At 41.4% G+C, this 7,026-nt stretch overlaps 1 non-coding gene across 1 annotated transcript; it reads right to left on the bottom strand.

The window, feature by feature from the left end:
• Positions 1-6,531: 6,531 nt before the first annotated feature.
• On the bottom strand, positions 6,532-6,638 carry LOC123600112. The gene has a single exon (XR_006713492.1). It is a non-coding gene; the product is annotated as a U6 spliceosomal RNA (small nuclear RNA).
• Between the last annotated feature and the right edge of the window lie 388 nt (positions 6,639-7,026).

Here is a 7,026-nt window from a genome sequence, read left to right as displayed (position 1 = left end):
TCCTTCCTTCCCTCCTTCCTTCTCTGTTTCTCTGTTTCTCTGTTTCTCTCTTTCATATGATGTTTCTCTGTTTCAGGCAAGATCCTGAAATAAACAAAGAACTTTTGACTGATAAGCTAAGCTTCTAAATTTCGCACTTCCATTCTCTTGAAAGGCACCAAGTTCATACCACATTAGAGTTTTACCTTGACGAGGGAATATGGTAGGGTGCAAGGTAGGAGGGAGTCTAATCTACTAATCATTGAGAATGTTGTGATATCAGGTCATGTGCATGTGGGCTCCTAGGCAAATAGGGAGACAACTGAGGAATGAATTCTTTGGCTCTGGGGCTCCAGAAACTGCTAGACACATCCTGAATAGTCAGGAAACTCACCTTGGTATAGGAGACTGATGAAAAGACTTGTACCTTGGTTTGGAAGGCTGATTAATTATTATAGGAGCGGAGAAGTTTTGTGTGTAAGACTTAACTGTCTTGGATTTGAACCTGAAGAAATCTGATCTCAGATCCTGGGTAAGAGCTATAAAAACCAACAGAGTATAGTGCCATTAGTAGCCTAATAAGAAACTCTAAAGAGCGGGGAGGAGAGGAGCTGCTTTATAGAAGAGGCCACCAAAGGAAGAGCGGAGAAGTCTAACAAAAGACTCAGAGTGTGTGGAGCCTCTCCACCCCCACCCCGGGTCAACAAGAATCGGCAAAGATTGGACCTTTAGGAGTGGAGTGCCCTCACAGACTGGAGGCTAAAGAGTCAAAGATTACTGCAACTGTCACTATATTGCTGATGATCTCCCTGGCTCTCTAGGACTGATGTGGCCTGGGGAAGAGCTCTCAGCACACAATGGTTACTCCAACATCAAAATGTAAATTCAACATTCTACAGAAGATTTTTTTTCTTTTTTTGAGGAGAAAAACCTGGATTTTTCTAAAGTCATTTTGATAGGTATTAAAATAATAGCTGAGTGTCTTTGTTTCCCACAACAATATCACTGGAGCTTTTATACCTTTCTCTGTCAAAAGCTCTTGGTTCTTTCTGCCAAACCAAGGAGTGCTAACACATTTGAATCTTGTAGCCAACATTCTAGCAGCATGCATAATTAATCCCATATCATGGCCAGTTTTCTTTCTCTTTTTCAAATGTGTATAGAACTCTTGGTTATTACCTGTATCCTCACTCCCGACAACGAAGTCCACGTGCAGCATGCACGCTGTTCTGCTCTCTTGGGCCTTAGGTTTCAGTAGGGAAAGACAGACATGAGAAAAGCAAATGCATGAGCACAGTTTTAGCTGGTGTTAAGTTCTATAGAGAAAACCAAGCAGAACTTTCAGTAGAGTTACTTGTTGGGGGCGGTGGTGGTGATGGGTGGTGAGCTAATTGAGACTAAACAGTCATGGAAAGCTTCTCTGAGGAGGTAATATTTGAATTATTCCAAGTTGAAAACTCATGGATCTTTATGAATTGGATTCCTTTTTTCATAGTTCTGGACCTTTGAATTTGGCTCAATACTTTGGTTTTTCTCTGCTCTTTCTAAACTAGCCAAACCTTCTTGTGGTTGCCATATAAGCATTTAATAGGTTTGAAAATTGTGCATAGGGGAGAGTTGGTTTCTTTTTAAGAATTATAGTAAATATCTCACAGGTAGGGAAAACTGCATCTGGGTAATGGGTAATAGTTAAAAAATAGCCTCATGACTTTAAATAGCCAGACTTTAGCTATGAGCATAGTTATTTGAAAAATAGTAGATTTTTTTTTTTTTTTTTTTTTTTTTTTTTTGCCAATGAAAAGTGACTTTGCTTTTAGGAATTTTATATATTTAGACCCATCCCAACATTGTTGGCATGGGAGTTAGGTCTTTTCGATGGCTTCCCAAAGAGGTTACCAAAAAAGTTATCTCTGTCTTTTCAGAATTTAGTGATGTGAAAAGAGAAATGATGTGGGCAATTCCTAAAAATGTTAAAGCCATAGCCTCCTCAGAAAATGTATCCCACCCAATGTCCTCATTGTTAACCCAACTTGCTTGACCTTCCTTTATGTATTTTGACCAGCTACATGGGTAATTGGATTCTGGGGCAAATGTTTCAAGGGTGATAGTTTCCACTCTATAGATTGTGAGGTATCGATGAGCCAGCCAGTGATGCCTTATCTCATTGGTAGGTACCAGTCAGGTGTTGTCCTCATGGCCCCCTTCCTGTGATGCTTCAGGAGACATCCATTAGGGAGAGGATCCAGGGGTTTAATGCCACTACAGGCTTGCCTGGAGGTCATCCTGTTCTGATCTTTCCTCCTCAAGGAATTACATAAAAATATAGCTCCAAGACAGAAAAAAATTAGAGACCCTTTTAAAGCTTATACTAACTAAAAGATAGTGTTTGAATGAGGCACTTATGTGGTCAACTGTTTGGTTCATTAATGATTCATTCCCATAGATATTTATAGGGAGGGAGCATGGGTAGGTGGGGAGACCCCAAAGCATGATGCAGGTCTGTCACCTGAAAAAGGAAAGGGGCAAGGAAGTAAGGGTTATTTAGGAAGAATTTCAGACCTCAGTGCCATTTTCAGAAAGTGTTGGATAGGTTAGTGGGGAGTTCCTGGACCAAGGTTGCCCATTAGAGGAGTCCTGCATTGAAACCACCTGCTTCTAGTTCTCTTACTGCTTTTAGTCATCCTGGGAGCAGCTGCAGGAAGCACCGCCTCAGAGTGAACAATGAACATCAAAACAGATCTGAAGGTGTGCAGCTAGAGACCAACCATGCCCTCTGAGAGAGGTTTTCTTGAAGGGAGCTCTAAATGGTGCACCCAGGGGCTCCACCGCTGACATGCAGGTGTTTATCATGAACAACTCTTGGTGAGGGAGGATAAGTGAGAGGAAAACAGGTTCGTTTTTTGTTTGTTTGTGTATAAATTAGGAGTGTGGCTGCACACTTGATAAAATTGAAATACCTAAGACATCCACATGGATGACAGGTATACTAGACAGGAGTTGGGAGAAGAAATTTGGGCTGGAAAATCTAATTTTGAAGTCATCATCTTTTATAGATGCTATTTAAAGTCATGGGAATAGAAGAGAACATTTTAGGGGAGAGAATGTAGAGAAAGAAGAAAGTGTCCAAGATTGAGCTCTATGGAAGTCCAGTACTAAGAGGTCAGTACAGGAGGAGAAGCAAGGCCACTGGGTAGGAGCAGCCAGAAAGGGAGCTGGAAAGCCAGGAAGGTGTGCAAGATGAGTGTTACAAAAGGAAGAACGTGAGACAGTGGCATCGGATGCTGCGTTTGGGTTAAATTAGGAGAGAATAGAAAAGTGGAGGAGAGAATTGACACTATGGACGTCTATATTTAGTGTCACAGTGAGTTCCCAGGACAGTTTGGAACAGGCTAAAGAGACAATAACAAATGAAGAAGCAGGGCAACTATGCATTTAAATCTCAAAAAATGGCCGTTTTTGGAAGCAGGGAGGTAGGGCAGTGGCTGGAAGTGGGTATGGAGACAAGAAAGTTCTTGGTTTTAATGACTATAGATATTGGAAAATATTTGTCAGCCAGTGGGAATGATACTAATGGAGGGTGAGCCACAGATTTTGTAAGACAAAGGAGGGGTAGTTAATGAAGAAAGGTTGTTGAAAGAGGAGTCTGGGTCTTTAGTGCAGATAGAGGCACTGGCCTTTGCTAAGAGAAGCGGGATGGATAATCACTTGTGGTGTAATGTGTGAAACAGCGTCCTTTTCCAGGGCTCTGCAGTGCCTTGCCCCTTGACTTTCTGTTCGTCTAGAGGATCTAGAAGGTAGTCTTCATTCTGTGTGGTTACAGGCTCAGCTAGAGATTCTATTACCAGGAGGAAAGACAAATGGGTATTGAAGGACAACTAAGAGTCTTTGACACAAAATCTTTCATTAGTTATTTCTAGGTACTATACATTTTTGTTGCTATTGTGAATTATATATATTATTTATATATATTAATTTATTTGTATATATGTTTAAAGTTACATTCCACAATTCTTCTCTCAAACACAGATTTTATCATACCACTTCTCTGCCTCCTTTAATTACACAATAAGGTCCAAACCTCTAGCCTGGCAGTCAAAACCTCTGCAACCTGTCCCTGCCTACCTGATCTCCACACTCCCCATTTTACTCACTATCCCCTTGCTATGAAATCCACCTGTGAAGTTACTCAGTCCCTCCTTTCCTCCTCAGCTTTAGAACTTCTCACCCTTCCGAGGCCTGCTGAAAGGACACCTCCTCTCTGAAGCCTTCCTAGATTGATAGAACTAATTTTTCTTTCATGTGGCACCATAGCCCGTACCTACTTTGATTATACTGCTTAATAAATTGTAATCTTAAATGTATCTGGAGATCTGTATGCCCAATAGAACATGACATCTACAAGTTCAGCAAGTGTTTTAATCATCTGGTAGTAAATTCCTACTTGATTCTTAATATCAAATGCATAAAATATATTTCTGGAGAATTTTACTTTATAAGCTTATGAAGGCCATTTGATGACATTGGGCCTGCTTCTTTCACAAAAGGTGACAGTACAGCAGTTCTTTTGCATTGGACCTAACACTGTTGAGTATTTGGGTGGAAATGTAGCTGTCCCTGCACTATTGCCATTTCTTCTTTGTCGCAAGAGCAGATTTTACCCAAAGATGGACATATTTGTCAGTTAGGAAGTACTGGGTAGCGAGAGAAGGAAGGGGGCAAAATATACTTCTCTTGAACACATGTCTCTTCTTTCCAGTTTGCCTGGCCTGGAAGGACATAAATGTGGGGTGCTGGAGTGTACACCTTAAATTTTGTTGGACTCTCTATCTCTCTCTCTTTACATTCCTAAAGTTGTATAATTATTTAGCAGTTATTATGTGCCAGCTACTTTTTTTTTTTAATTTTGAGAGAGAGTGCAAGCAGGGGAGAGGGGTGGGGGAAGGGAGAGGGAGAGAGCGAGAGAGCGAGAGTGAGAGACAGAGAGAGAGAGAGAGAGAGAGAGAGAAACTTAAGCAGGCTCTGTGCTCAGCATGGAGCTGGATGAGAGGCTAGATCCCATGACCCTGGGATCATGACCTGAGTCAAAATCAAGAGTCAGAAGCTCAACTGACTGAGCCACTCAGGTGCCCCCTGTGCCAGCTGCTTTAAAGTGCTATGACTTTCTAATCTCATTTAATTCTTACAACAGTCCTGTAAGATAGGCACTGTTATTATTTCCATTGGAAATTGAGACCAAAGTGGTAAGGAGACTTTGTGCAAAGTCACACAGGCAGCCTATGGCATGTGTGAGCTTTGAATCCTTTTTTGCTTGGATTTAGAAACTGAACTCTAAACACTGTGCTCTGAAAACCTGCCTAGGTTAGTTTGGTCCATGCGTATTTCTGTGAGGAAGGCTAACAGCCCCAAGATAGTGATGGAGTAGATTTAAGAGACACCCATGGTGTGTGACTTAGCAGCAGGGCTCAGGTCAAATTTCAGGAAAGATAAAGAGCTTCTTTCAGTGTTTTCCAGATTCTTCTTTCCTGTAGTCTATTTTAATGCTGTCCTGCAGCTGTCCAAACCTCACGCAAGGTTTCTTTTTTTCAAAAGACATAATTTGCATACCACACAATTCACCCATGAAAGTGGCTTTTTAGTAGGTTTAGAGGTACGCATCCATCATGGCAATCAATTTTAGAACCTATTTATTACTCCAAAAGGAAACCCATACCCCTTAGCCATCACTCACAATCTCCCTGTAGCCACAGCTCTAGGCAACCACTAATCTATTTTCTGTCTCTAGATTTGTCTATTCTGAACATTTCATATAAATGGAATCATACAATATATGGCTTTTTGTTTCTGACATCTTTTGTTCAGTGTAATTTTTTTAATTAAAAAATTTTTAATGTTTGTTTACTTTTTTTTAATGTGAAATTTATTGTCAAATTGGTGTCCATACAACACCCAGTGCTCATCCCAACAGGTGCCCTCCTCAATACCCATCACCCACCCTCCCCTCCCTCCCACCCCCCATCAACCCTCAGTTTGTTCTCAGTTTTTAACAGTCTCTTATGCTTTGGCTCTCTCCCACTCTAACCTCTTTTTTTTTTTCCTTCCCCTCCCCCATGGGTTTCTGTTAAGTTTCTCAGGATCCACATAAGAGTGAAACCATATGGTATCTGTCTTTCTCTGTATGGCTTATTTCACTCAGCATAACACTCTCCAGTTCCGTCCACATTGCTACAAAGGGCCATATTTCATTCTTTCTCATTGCCACGTAGTACTCCCTTGTGTATATAAACCACAATTTCTTTATCCATTCATCAGTTGATGGACATTTAGGCTCTTTCCATAATTTGGCTATTGTTGAGAGTGCTGCTATAAACATTGGGGTACAAGTGCCCCTATGCATCAGTATTCCTGTATCCCTTGGGTAAATTCCTAGCAGTGCTATTGCTGGGTCATAGGGTAGATCTATTTTTAATTTTTTGAGGAACCTCCACACTGTTTTCCAGAGTGGCTGCACCAGTTTGCATTCCCATCGACAGTGCAAGAGTGTTCCCGTTTCTCAAAAATATGGAACGATTCACGAATTCGCGAGTCATCCTTGCGCGGGGGCCATGCTAATCTTCTCTGTATCGTTCCAGTTTTAGTATATGTGTTGCTGAAGCGAGCACAATGTTTGTTTACTTTTGGGAGAGAGAGAGAGAGAGCAAGCGACTGAGTGGGGGAAGTACAGAGAGAGAAGGAGACACAGAATCCAAAGCAGCCTCCAGGCTCTGAGCTGTCAGCACAGAGCCCAACATGGGGCCTGAACTCACGGACCGTGAGATCATGACCTGAGCTGAAGTGGGCTGCTTAACAGATGGAGCCTCCCAGGCGCTCCTCAGTGTAATGTTTTTAAGGCTCATCCATGTTGTATCATATATCGGGACTTCAGATCTTTTTGTGGCCATATAATATCCCACAATTTGGATATACCACATTGTATATATCTATTCATCAGTTGATGGACGCTTGGGTTGTTTTCTTTTTAGCTCTTATGAATAATGCTGATGTGAATAT

Source organism: Leopardus geoffroyi, chromosome C1 (assembly GCF_018350155.1).
Source record: "Leopardus geoffroyi isolate Oge1 chromosome C1, O.geoffroyi_Oge1_pat1.0, whole genome shotgun sequence".
In the NCBI taxonomy this organism is placed as follows: Eukaryota; Metazoa; Chordata; class Mammalia; order Carnivora; family Felidae; genus Leopardus; species Leopardus geoffroyi.
Note: the sequence above shows the minus strand (reverse complement) of the source record. Positions and strands in the feature narration are given on the sequence as shown.